Source organism: Mytilus edulis, chromosome 7, assembly GCF_963676685.1.
Source record: "Mytilus edulis chromosome 7, xbMytEdul2.2, whole genome shotgun sequence".
Classification (NCBI taxonomy): Eukaryota; Metazoa; Mollusca; class Bivalvia; order Mytilida; family Mytilidae; genus Mytilus; species Mytilus edulis.
Window position 1 is genome coordinate 38558369 of NC_092350.1, and position 13609 is coordinate 38571977.

Below are 13609 nucleotides of genomic sequence, written 5' to 3' on the forward strand. Positions count from 1 at the left end.
GCCTATCGAGTGTACCTAGTGTGGACAAAAGCTTTGCCGTAGGTACTGTGCTATGAATTAATTCACGGGGGATGGTAGGGTCACCCGACCCCAACTTTGGACCTAAAAAAAAAAAGTTCCGTAACTTTACCCACCTGGGTCTTTGGGTTCAGGCAAGCTTAGACAATTGCCTAACGAGTGTACGTACCTAGTGTGGACAAAAGCTGTGCCGTAGGGACTTTGCTATGAATTAAATAAGGGTATAGGTAGGGTCACCCGACCCAAACTTTGGACCTCAAAGAAATAGATCCGTAACTTTACCTACCTGGATCTTTGGGTCCAGGCAAGGTTAGACAATTGCCTATCAAGTGTACCTAGTATGGACAAAAGCTTTGCCGTAGGGACTTTGCTATAATTAAATCAGGGGGATGGTAGGGTCACCCGACCCAAACTTTGGACCTAAAAAAAAAGTTCCGTAACTTTACCCACCTGGATCTTTAGGTGCAGGCAAGCTTTTGCAATTGCCTATCGAGTATACCTAGTGTTGACAAAAGCTTTGCCGGAGGGACTCTGCTATAAATTAAATAAGGGGGATGGTAGGGTCACCCGATCCCAACTTTGGACCTAAAAAAAAAGTTCCGTAACTTTACCCACCTAGATCTTTGGGTCCAGGCAAGCTTAGGCAATTGCCTATCGAGTGTACCTAGTGTGGACAAAAGCTTTGCCTATGGACTTTGTTATGAATTAAATAAGGGGGATGGTAGGGTCAACCGACCCCAACTTTGGACCTCAAAAAAAAAAGTTCCGTAATTTTACCCACCTGGATCTTTAGGTCCAGGCAAGCTTAGACAATTGCCTATCGAGTGTACCTAGTGTGGAAAAAAGCTTTGTCGTAGGGACTTTGCTATGAATTCAATAAGGGGGGTGGTAGGGTCATCCGACCCAAACTTTAGACCTAAAAAAAAAAAGTTCTGTAACTTTACCCACCTGGGTCTTTGGGTCCGGGCAAGCTTAGGCAATTGCCTATCGGATTTACCTAGTGTGGACAAAAGCTTTGCTGTAGGGAGTTTGCTATGAATTAAATAAGGGGGAACGATGATAGGGTCACCCGACCCCAACTTTGGAGCTAAAAAAAATATCCAGGCAACCTTGGGCAAGTGCCTATCATTTGTAACTTGTGAGCAAATAAGTTTTGCCGTAGGGAAAATTTTATGATGGAAAGAAGGGGGATGGTAGGGTCACCCTACCCCATCCGGGACTTTGCCGTAGGGAAATGTATACGGATTATTATATAATAGTTATTTTACATATTAGGCTTGAATCTAAATATTTTTTTGTTTAGATTAACCAAAATATTTATGTCAAATCGTTTTCGTTCTATTTGACGTGTGTAGTTCTTACACTTATCGCTTTTCTTATAAGAATGTATTAAATAAATTACTAGAGTTACTATTTACTTTTGAATAATTACCTGAACTAGCTAGTTCTTAGGCGAAAGGTGAATATAATGGTTTTCAGCTTTTCTTTTCAATCGAATAATTTCTATAAGCTTGAAGATCTAATTGAATCGCTACACTAGTTTATTGTAACCTGTTGTTATCAATTGTTATTATTATTATACAGATAATAACCCATCCCTTATCAGAGAGAAAGGAGAAAGGGTTAATAGCTAAAGCGTTTTTTTTAGATTCCCGGCTTTAAAAAGAGTTGTATTTAATACACGAATAAATAATAAAACTTTGTATGTGTTAAAATGGAATAACATTTCATCTTCCTACTGGAAAATTTGTCATAATATTTATTTATTTGTCATCATATTTATAAGTACGTTTGGTGTTATTGCAAGTCTTCGGTTTTTAGGCATGATCATGTTGGCGCGTTTTCTTATTGTTCGCTGGCTTATTGTTCGCTAGCTTGATTCATCTTATTGTTCGCTGGCTTATTGTTCGCTAGCTTGAGTCTGGTTGAAAAAAAACTAGTTTAATTAATAACAAATCATCACATTTGATTGATTTAGTTCAACTGTTCCTATACTGTTACCTATTCACTTACATATAAAAGGGTACCACTTAGAATAATTGATCTAATACAAGTCTAATATGACGTTTTCTCTGCATTATAAACTCTGGCTTATAATTCATTGCAATTACATATACATAGTGACTTTTCATGTACATTCCAACATACTTCTGATAAATGATTTTAATCAAATATATAATGCGACTTTTTTTAAATATTTTTCATGTGACTTTTTTCCGTTTGCCAGTAGTGCGTTGGTTGTCGTTGGTACATGTATGTAATTAGCAAGCCACATCTTTTATTTTTATATAGTTGACAATATCATTAAATATGATATTGTTATCATTAAATTAGAAAAGGAGACAACAATTAATTTGTTGGTATTTTTATTCAGTAGATCATAGATCTATGAGTAGATACAGCTTTCTTGATGGACATTTATCTTTATTGATATCCACATCAATGGTCATGTAAATCTAAGTTTTTTGCAATGGTTGTCTTCGGACAAATAACAACTTTATTAGAGTCGTTATAACAAAAATCACTGATTTGTAAATTCGTATAAATACGACTGTCTGGCTGCATCTAATCCTTTTGGTGTTAAAAAGTGTTTTGCATAGAAGATGTTGAAATTAGAAGTCAGGGGGGGGGGGGGGGTTGTTAACTTCGATATTTTTTTTGTAGGGTGTGCCATTTTTGCCCCAAAAAACGTGCCTATTTTAATATAACATTCACTGAAAAAAGGAGGGTCATTTTTATATAAAATCTCGCAAAATTATGACCCATATTTTTGGCACATCCCCGTATACCCAATAATAGGAAGTTAACCCCCCCCCCCCCCCCCCCCCCCTGACTTAATCAGTCACAAACATATCAGATCATATCATAAAACAATGTAAAAGTCCGAAAGATTTTTTTCTCGTTTCAAGGTGAGTGAATTTGTAGAGTTTATACACCAATGAATTCTTTTTAAAAGGCGTTTAATCCTTTAATATTTCAGTTATATTTTTTTATGATAGAAACTATAATTTATTTATTCTTACAATTTGTATATATATTTTGTACTATCTATACAAATCCTTGTTTTTACAAAAATAATATAAATACGAAATACTAAGATTGTTGTAGGCGAGATAACTCGACATATATAACAACGAGGACAAATGTATTTATAGTAGCAAATGATTAATTTCTTTATTGTAAAGAGTTAGTACCGGACCAATCAAATAATGTTTTATTGAACGTGCCAGTCGTGGACGTACTATCCGTTGACTGTCCTGATCGGAGATCATTAGGCTGTTGACCACTGTTGCATAATTGATTAAGAAATAACCTGGAAGAAGAAATGAGTTAACTATTGATTATAACAGAGACGAGAATGCCATCGTGTTTGTTCTGCTAAAAAAAGCAGGAACATTGGAGTTTATGGTTAGATTTTAAATATTTATTGTCTCCAAACTGGGTAAATTTGATATGGTAACACACCCCTTTTTTTAAATAACTCGAGAACCACACATCGCGCTCGCTTAACAAAGTAACAATAAGAAATAATTATTGTTAGTTTCAAGAATAATTAATAGTCAAAACTTATCCCCTCCCCGACATCAAAGGAAGTTAAATGTATTATCCCAAAATTAGACCAAATTATTATGATATAAGGACGTCTTGACAGGCTATTATTTTATTTTGTTTTGTTGGGTTTTTTTTGCTTTGACGTCTTCCTCCTGTATGAAAAAAACATAATAGACCCCCCCCCTTTTTTTCCCCATAATATAGATTTTTAAAAAGTCATAATTATTTGGACTACCCCTGAATATATTTCAGACAGACTCTTCTCTAAAAAAATGTAAACATGATTTGAGAGAAATCTTTGGAATAGTTTTTTAAATGATTTAATTATTATGTCATGTATATAATTAACATTAACATAGTTATAAACTGAGACTACTAGTATAACACATAGTGTTATAGTAGTCTCAGCTATAAACTTTTCATTGTATTGACCAATATGACTAACTCATATGCTCTTTCCCATAAATGTCACAATATCAATATATTACAGTAAAACTGATAGTTTGATGAGATTGTTTAAGATTATTGACCTCAGGTCAGCCTAAACTGAGTTTAAAACTGTAATTTATTCATTAAAACAGTTCAAGACATGTACCTTCTGAAATGTGATTGCATCAAAATTAAACCTAAGGCATAACATACTTAGTGTGCAGGAAGTGCCACCAAATAAATACTGATTTGTAAAATTTATAGATGATGATATTTGTGAAGTCAAAGATATTATAGCTAGTTATAACTGGTTTTAGATATAAATCTGAGTAAAAGGTTGATTTATATGTGCTCTTTCATGTTTAGATTATAATTTAAATTTAATCTTTTGAAGTTTTTCTTATAATATTAAGACATTAAAATCACAATTATTTATTTATACACAAAAAATAATTTTTGTCCTTTTTTAGTTGAATGACTGTACACAAACATTATACACACATAATTTTGATAATTCTGTAATGGTTTTTTTCTATAGCCCCAGAATGTGACAAAAGACTTATTAATCCAGATTTACAAAAAATAGAAATAGTTCAGCTACCATAAGACTGCTATGACAAAAATTCTGCAGTTTCCAGAATTTGAGGTAGAGTATAGTTAAGAATAGTTTGATTATGCAGATGCTTAGTTTGCCATAAACAATTATGCCCTTGATACAAAAGCAGAGGAAACAAAAAAGTATGACAATAGTTGAAAAAAGTAATCATTATTACCTAGTCATATACTGTAAATAGAAAAAGAGAAAAGCACTGGTTATGATTTGGTATTTTTAATAGCATTATCATTTGTCCATAACTTGGAATATATACTGGATTGAGCTTGACATTTATTTAATATCATTGACACATGGTTGCAAGAAATGAAAGATGGTAATTTAAACCTAGCAATTTTATTAAGATTTAAAAAAAGTTTTTGATTTGGTAGAATATGACTTTCTTTGTTTAAAGCTCGACATGTATGGATTTAGTGAGACTACTGTTAGTTTTTTTAAGTCGTACCTGAATAACAAAAGGTATACATTTGTAATGTTAACTCTGAACAACAACATGTAAAATTTGGTGTTCCCAAATGTTCTATACCTTGTCCTCTATTGTTTGTGCTATTTATAAATGACATTCCCTTATGCATTAAAAATTGTGAAACAGACCTATATCGTTGTATATGCTGATGACACCACTATTCATAAATCAGGGGGAAACATCTAGAAAATATAAATGATGATGTTCAAGAAGATTTATACAGGGTTGAAGAGTGGTGTAAATTGAATAACATGTTCATAGATGTAAATGAAACAAAATGTTTGATTACTGGAACAAAGCAGAAACTATTCAGACTTTTCAACCAAACTTGATAATAAATTAAAGTATTACAAAATTCTTCATGTGAAAATATATTATTTTAAAAATTGACAGCCCACTAAGTAACTGGAGAAATAAAAATGACCAAGGTTGTGCTAATATATAATCCAGAATATACCATCTTTCTTAAATACATTTTTTTTTATATAACTGCAAGAAAACATAATACAATGGGTGTTCTGCCCCTAATTGACTACTGTTGTATTATTTGGGATGAATGTAAAAATTGAGGGATAACAAGAATTTTAAAAATCAAAAAAAAGGGCAGCATGATAAATTCTAGATGCAGATCCGTTATCCCTCTTGGTATATAGGAGCACTATATTCTATGTTAAACTCCGACAGTAGGTATAAACAAATACTGTTGATAGACGGTATATAGGAGCACTATATTCCATGTTAACCACCGACGGTAGGTATAGACAAATACTGGTGATAGACAGTATGTAGGAGCACTATATTCTATGTTAACCACTGACGGTAGGTATAGCCAAATACTGTTGATAGACGGTATATAGGAGCACTATATCTTATGTTAACCACCGACGGTAGGTATAGACAAATACTGGTGATAGACGGTATATAAGAGCAATATATTGTATGTTAACCACCGACGGTAGGTATAAACAAATACTGTTGATAGACGGTATATAGGAGCACTATATTGTATCTTAACCACCGACGGTAGGTATAGACAAATACTGTTGATGGACGGTGCAAAGGAGTACTATATCGTATGTTAACCACTGACGGTAGGTATAGACAAATTTTGTTGATAGACGGTTATATAGGAGCACTATATTGTATATTAACTACCAACAGTAGGTACATGTATAGATTAATACTATTGATAGACGGTATATAGGAGCACTATATTGTATGTTAACCACCGACGGTAGGTATAGACAAATACTGTTGATAGACGGTATATAGGAGCACTATATTGTATGTTAACTACCGACAGTAGGTATAGAAAATTACTGTTCATAGACGGTATATAGGAGCACTATATTGTATGTTAACTACCGACAGTAGGTATAGACAGATACTGTTGATAGACGGTATATAGGAGCACTATATTGTATGTTAATCACCGACGGTAGATATAGACAAATACTGTTGATAGATGGTATATAGGAGCACTATATTGTATGTTAACTACCGATAGTAGGTATAGACAAATACTGTTGATAGACGGTATATGGGAGCATTATATTGTATGTTAACCACCAACAGTAGGTATAGACATTATACTGTTGATAGATGGTATATAGGAGCACTATATTGTATGTTAACTACCGACGGTAGGTATAGACATATACTGTTGATAGATGGTATATAGGAGCACTATATTGTATGTTAACTACCGACAGTAGGTATAGACAAATACTGTTGATAGACGGTATATGAGGGCACTATATTGTATGTTAACCACCGACGGTAGGTATAGACAAATACTGTTGATAGACGGTATATACATTGTAGGAGCACTATATTGTATGTTAACCACCGACGGTAGGTATAGAGAAATACTTTTGATAGACGGTATATAGAAACACTATATTGTATGTTAACTACCGACAGAAGGTATAGACAAATACTGTTGATAAACGGTATATGGGAGCATTAGATTGTATGTTAACTACCGACGGTAGGTATAGACATATACTGTTGATAGATGGTTTATAGGAGCACTATATTGTATGTTAACTACCGACAGTAGGTATAGACAAATACTGTTGATAGACGGTATATGGGAGCACTATATTGTATGTTAACCACCGATGGTAGGTATAGACAAATACTGTTGATAGACGGTATATAGGAGCACTATATTGTATGTTAACCACTGACGGTAGGTATAGCCAAATACTGTTGATAGACGGTATATAGGAGCACTATATATTATGTTAACCACCAACGGTAGGTATAGAGAAATACTGGTGATAGACGGTATATAGGAGCAACTACCGACAGTAGGTATAGACAAATACTGTTGATAGACGGTATCAAAGAGCACTATATTGTATGTTAACCAACGACGGTAGGTATAGACAAATACTGTTGATAAACGGTATATAGGAGCACTATATTGTATGTTAACTACCGACAGTAGGTATAGACAAATACTGTTGATAGACGGTATATAGGAGCACTATATTGTATGTTAACCACCGACGGTAGGTATAGACAAATACTGTTGATAGATGGTATATAGGAGCACTATATTGTATGTTAACTACCGACGGTAGGTATAGACAAAATTAATACTGTTGATAGACAGTATATAGGAGCACTATATTGTATGTTAACTACCGACAGTAGGTATAGACACATACTGTTGATACACGGTATATAGGAGCACTATATTGTATGTTAACTACCGACGGTAGGTATACACATATACTGTTGATAGATGGTATATACGAGCACTATATTGTATGTTAACTACCGACAGTAGGTATAGACAAATACTGTTGATAGACGGTTGATGGGAGCACTATAGATTAAGATTTAGATTTTATTTTATTTAAAGTGCAACCTGATACAATATACATGAAATTACAATTACATTTCAATACATTAGCTGTAGTATACCATATCAGCCAGCCTTTAGAGGCTTATGAAGCACTAACAATATTCATTGTATGTTAACCACCGACGGTAGGTATAGACAAATACTGTTGATAGACGGTATATAGGAGCACTATATTGTATGTTAACCACCGACGGTAGGTATAGACAAATACTGGTGATAGACGGTATATAGGAGCACTTTATTGTATGTTAACTACCGACGGTAGATATAGACAAATACTGTTGATAGACGGTATATAGGAGCACTATATTGTATGTTAACTACCGACAGTAGGTATAGACAAATACTGTTGATAGATGGTATATAGGAGCACTATATTGTATGTTAACTACCGACAGTAGGTATAGACAAATACTGTTGATAGACGGTATATAGGAGCACTATATTGTATGTTAACCACCGACGGTAGGTATAGACAAATACTGTTGATAGATGGTATATAGGAGCACTATATTGTATGTTAACTACCGACGGTAGGTATAGACAAATACTGTTGATAGACAGTATATAGGAGCACTATATTGTATGTTAACTACCGACAGTAGGTATAGACACATACTGTTGATACACGGTATATAGGAGCACTATATTGTATGTTAACTACCGACGGTAGGTATAGACAAATACTGTTGATAGACGGTATATGGGAGCACTATATTGTATGTTAACCACCGACGGTAGGTATAGACATATACTGTTGATAGATGGTAATACGAGCACTATATTGTATGTTAACTACCGACGGTAGGTATAGACAAATACTGTTGATAGACGTTATATAGGAGCACTATATTGTATGTTAACCACCGACGGTAGGTATAGACAAATACTGGTGATAGACGGTATATAGGAGCACTATATTGTATGTTAACTACCGACGGTAGGTATAGACAAATACTGTTGATAGACAGTATATAGGAGCACTATATTGTATGTTAACTACCGACAGTATGTATAGACACACACTGTTGATACACGGTATATAGGAGCACTATATTGTATGTTAACTACCGACGGTAGGTATAGACAAATACTGTTGATAGACGGTTTATGGGAGCACTATATTGTATGTTAACCACCGACGGTAGGTATAGACAAATACTGTTGATAGACGGTATATGGGAGCAATATATTGTATGTTAACCACCGACGGTAGGTATAGACATATACTGTTGATAGATGGTATATAGGAGCACTATATTGTATGTTAACTACCGACAGTAGGTATAGACAAATACTGTTGATAGACGGTTTATGGGAGCACTATATTGTATGATAACCACCGACGGTAGGTATAGACAAATACTGTTGATAGACGGTATATAGGAGCACTTTATTGCATGTTAACCACCGACAGTAGGTATAGACAAATACTGTTGATGGACGGTGCAAAGGAGTACTATATCGTATGTTAACCACTGACGGTAGGTATAGACAAATTTTGTTGATAGACGGTATATAGGAGGACTGTATTGTATGTTAACCACCGACGGTAGGTATAGACAAATACTGTTGATATACGGTATATAGGAGTATTGTATTTTATGTCAAACATCGACGATAGGTATGGACAAAATCCGACAAATACTGTATACAGACAGTGTATAGAAGTACTGTATTGTATGGTAAACACTGACGGTTGGTATGGACAATTTCTGTATCATGCATCAATTGTAAATAAAAGTATCATATGAGTGACACAGGCTCATTGAAGCCTCTAGTTTTGATATTATTAATGTGGAGATCTGGTCTAATTTATCATTTTCTCTATTACATGCATGATAACTGCAACAATTGAATTGAAATAAAAGTGATAATATTTCTGTTGTAGGTTATCAAGATTTAGTGTTTCCATACAAGTGACAAAGATTGAACAACAAAAACATCTCAAACTTTACAGGACAGAGTAGACTTTTTTCACTGTGCTTAGTTTTGTCTTTATGTATAAATTATGATACCTTTAAAAAAAACAATAAAATATGGAATAACATTTATTTCTATCTTATAAAGTGGAGTGAAGAAGTAAGGGGTCATTGAAAACATAAGAATATATTGCTATCATATATGCAGATCAGCAGCCCATACATTTGCTATAGCACATAAATATGGGACCAATAATTTCAAGTTGCCTTTTAAAAAAGACCTTATTAATGTTATGCGAGATACCACCAAAGACCACTAGGTGTTGATCAAATGATATTGTAAATAAGAGGGTTGTCCAAAATATTTCCAAAAGCTGTTTGATATACACTACCTTAATCAAACCACAATGGTAAAAAAACAGTTTTGGTCAGTCTTAAAAGAAGCAAATATAATTTAGAAAAAGTGCAAGCTGTTGATAAAAACTACAAATAACTTCCAGTCCTAAATGTGGGTGGAGATTACCATTTAGCACAAATGAGTTTCTGGACTAAAGAAAGTAATTTCGGCACAAACCGATTATATCCTTTCAAAAACTATGTGTAGTCCCTTTTATAAAAGTGGCAGATTATCTTTCTATCTAGAGTATCTTTGACAACTAACTGCTGCTCCTAGTGACGTTAGTCTTTGGTTTTTGAAAAGATTGGATATATTGTCACAATTCTTTTCTAAGGTACCGGTCTGATAAACAGGAAGTAGCTAGATTAGCTACTAAATATATGCACACTGAAATATAGTCCCTTAAAATTCCCATGGCTGTGTACATGTTCAGATACGAACTATGAAAATTTTGTTTATATCTTTAGAGAAGTAAAATCAAGTATGTATGTCTTTAGTTTTGTCAAATTGCTGTCTTGTTTTGTCCTGTTATTAGGTAACAGTACTGATACAATACTGTAAAAATACGGAGATGTGGTATGATTGCCAATGAGACGCCTACATGTATCCACTCAAGTTCAAATAAAGTGGATGTAAGCAGTTATATGCAACCATACAGCCTTCAACAATGAGAAAAATCATATCAAATAGACCCTTGTAAATAGGTGTTGATCAAATGATATTGTAAATAAGAGGGTTGTATATTTCATGACGGTATAATACTAAACCCCTAACAGGAGGGATTGTGCCTGATATTCATATGATGAAGACATAATCTTTCAATCAGTTTAATTAAGGTCTGGTTCTGGCATGTCAATAACTGCTAGTAGTCTGTTGTTATTTATGTATTATTGTCATTTTGTTTATTTTCTTTTGTTTCATATTCTGACATCGGACTCGGACTTCTCTTAAACTGGGGTTTACTGTGCGTATTGTTTCGCGTTTGTTTTTTCTACATTGGCTACAGGTATAGGGGAGGGTTGAGATCTCAAAAAATATGTTTAATCCCGCCGCAATTTTGCGCCTGTCCCAAGTTAGGAGCCTCTGACCTTTGTTAGTCTTGTATGATTTATAATTTTAGTTTCTTGTGTATAATTCGGAGCTTAGTATGACGTCTATTATCACTGAACTAGTATACATATTTGTTTAGGGGCCAGCTGACGGACACCTCCGTGTGCGGGAGTTTCTCGCTACATTGCAGATCTATCGGTGGCCTTCGGCTGTTGTCTGCTCTATGGTCGGGTTGTTGTCTCCTTGACACATTCCCCATTTCCATACTCAATTTTATAGTATGATTTACATCTGCAATAATCACGAAACAATCAGAGACAAGTTTGGGTCTAAATCTGTATGTCCCACATAATCAAATTGACCGAAGAGAGAGGCGAAAGATACTAAAGGCTTATTCAAACACATAAGTCAATAATAAACTGACAAAACCACGGAAAAAAAAGAGAAAGATTAAAAAACAAACAACAGAATGCAAAACACAACAAAGAACATCACAGACTGAACAAAACGAACCTCGCCAAAAAACTGGTGTGACCAAATGACTAATTTATCTCAGCCTTACATTATTTAGCAGACCCTTTATTAAACCAAACCAAACAAAGTTCTTTATGGTACAATGTGTTTGATCCATCGGTCTGTCAGTCCTGTTCTCGTTATTGCAACTCCTCTGAAACCACATAACAGAGTTTTATAAATCTTTGTAGATAATGAGGAAATTATGAAATTATCAATTCATTGATTTTCTATATACTCCTACAACAGTTTGTCATAAAATCTGTCTAAAGACCACAACAGAGTTTCATGAATTTTTTAGATAGTTAGGACATGCTATGTAAATGTGCATATTGGCAGAAAATCATGATTGATTTTTTTTATGCCCCACCTACGATAGTAAATGGGCATTAGTTTTCCGGTCTATGCGTCTGCTCCTTCGTCCGTTTTCTCGCTTCAGGTTAAATGTTTTGGTCAAGGTAGTTTTTGTTGAAGGTCAGGTCCAATAAACTTGAAACTTAGTACATATGTTTCCAATAATATGTTTTTTTCTAAGCTTAATGGCAAAGAAGGTTTTTCCCCCCTATTTCATGGTCCACTGAACAAAGAAAATGATAGGGCAAGTGGGGAACGGTGTACGATGGACACATTCTTGTTTTTGTCGAGCCTGCGACTTTTGTCGCAGAAAGCTCGACATAGGAATGGTGATCCGGCGGCTGCGGCGACAGCGTTAGTTCACTTCTTAAAAGCTTTATATTTTAGACGGCGAACGACCTGGATGCTCCATACTTTAAATACAGATGCCTTAAGTTTGGAAGTTTCCGTCTGTCACATGTCCATTGTCCTTGAACTCATTTTCATGGTTCAGTGACTACTTGAAAAAAAGTTAAGAGTTTTTGTAATTTCTCTCATATTATGGGTAACTATGTTTAGTATTTGCGTACCTTGGTCAGCATGCCCATCAGACAGTTTTCACTTGACCTCGCCATCATTTCATGGATCAGTGAAAAGGGTTAAGTTTTTGGTGGTCAAGTCTATATCTCAGATACTATATGAAATATGTCTTGTATATTTGGTGTATGGAAGGATTGTAAGGTGTACATGTCCAACTGGCAGGTGTCATCTGATCTTGACCTCATTTCCTTGGTTCAATGGTCAAAGTTAAGCTTTTGAGTTTTGTTCGTTTTTTCTAATACTATATGGTCAACTTTATTTGGTGTCTGGAAATATCTTATGATGTCAGCCTCGCAAGTCTCATTTGACCTTGACCTAATTTTCGAGGTTCATTGTTCAGTGTTTAGTTTTTGTGCAAAGTGTCATCTGACCTTGACCTGATTTGTATTGAATGATTATAAGGTGTAAATGTATTCCTCATTTTGGTCATATGACCTTGATCTCATTTTCTTTGGTCATGTTATTAATAAGTTTATGTGATAATTGTAGTAAAACTTTATATTTAGGTCTATCAACATAAATAAGGCGAGAAATTTCAACGTGTGTACTCTTGTTAGGAATTAGGAACTATGCCTTCTGAACTTAGAATTTCGGCCTAAATATACTTCTGCATATCTTCTGAAATTACACAACAGAATTTCATGCGTGTTTGAACTAAATAATCTGTTGAAATTTTGTTTGCTTAGTGACAATGTCGGGCTGTGAAGTATGTGAGCGTGCTCACAAAGGTTCTTTGATTACACACAGTCAATGCATTGTCTGTGCTTCCCAGATACAGTCTGTATGCATTTTCTTTGTTGTAAATTAAATTAAGTTTATGTATTGTACGTCGTTCTTA

The 13609-nt window shown here is 34.4% G+C and overlaps 1 long non-coding RNA gene across 3 annotated transcripts in view; it reads left to right on the top strand.

The window, feature by feature from the left end:
• Positions 1 to 10006, top strand: part of LOC139481408 (uncharacterized) — a 40321-nt gene extending 30315 nt beyond the window's left edge. Inside the window, exons 1-3 of one of the 3 annotated variants that reach the window (XR_011654612.1) lie at positions 3311 to 3426; positions 4538 to 4645; positions 9848 to 10006. This is a non-coding gene — a long non-coding RNA (uncharacterized lncRNA). Of the gene's footprint in view, positions 1 to 3310; positions 3461 to 4537; positions 4646 to 9847 lie in introns of those variants that run through there. The other 2 variants (XR_011654613.1, XR_011654614.1) reach the window with 2 other exon arrangements.
• Positions 10007 to 13609: the final 3603 nt, after the last annotated feature.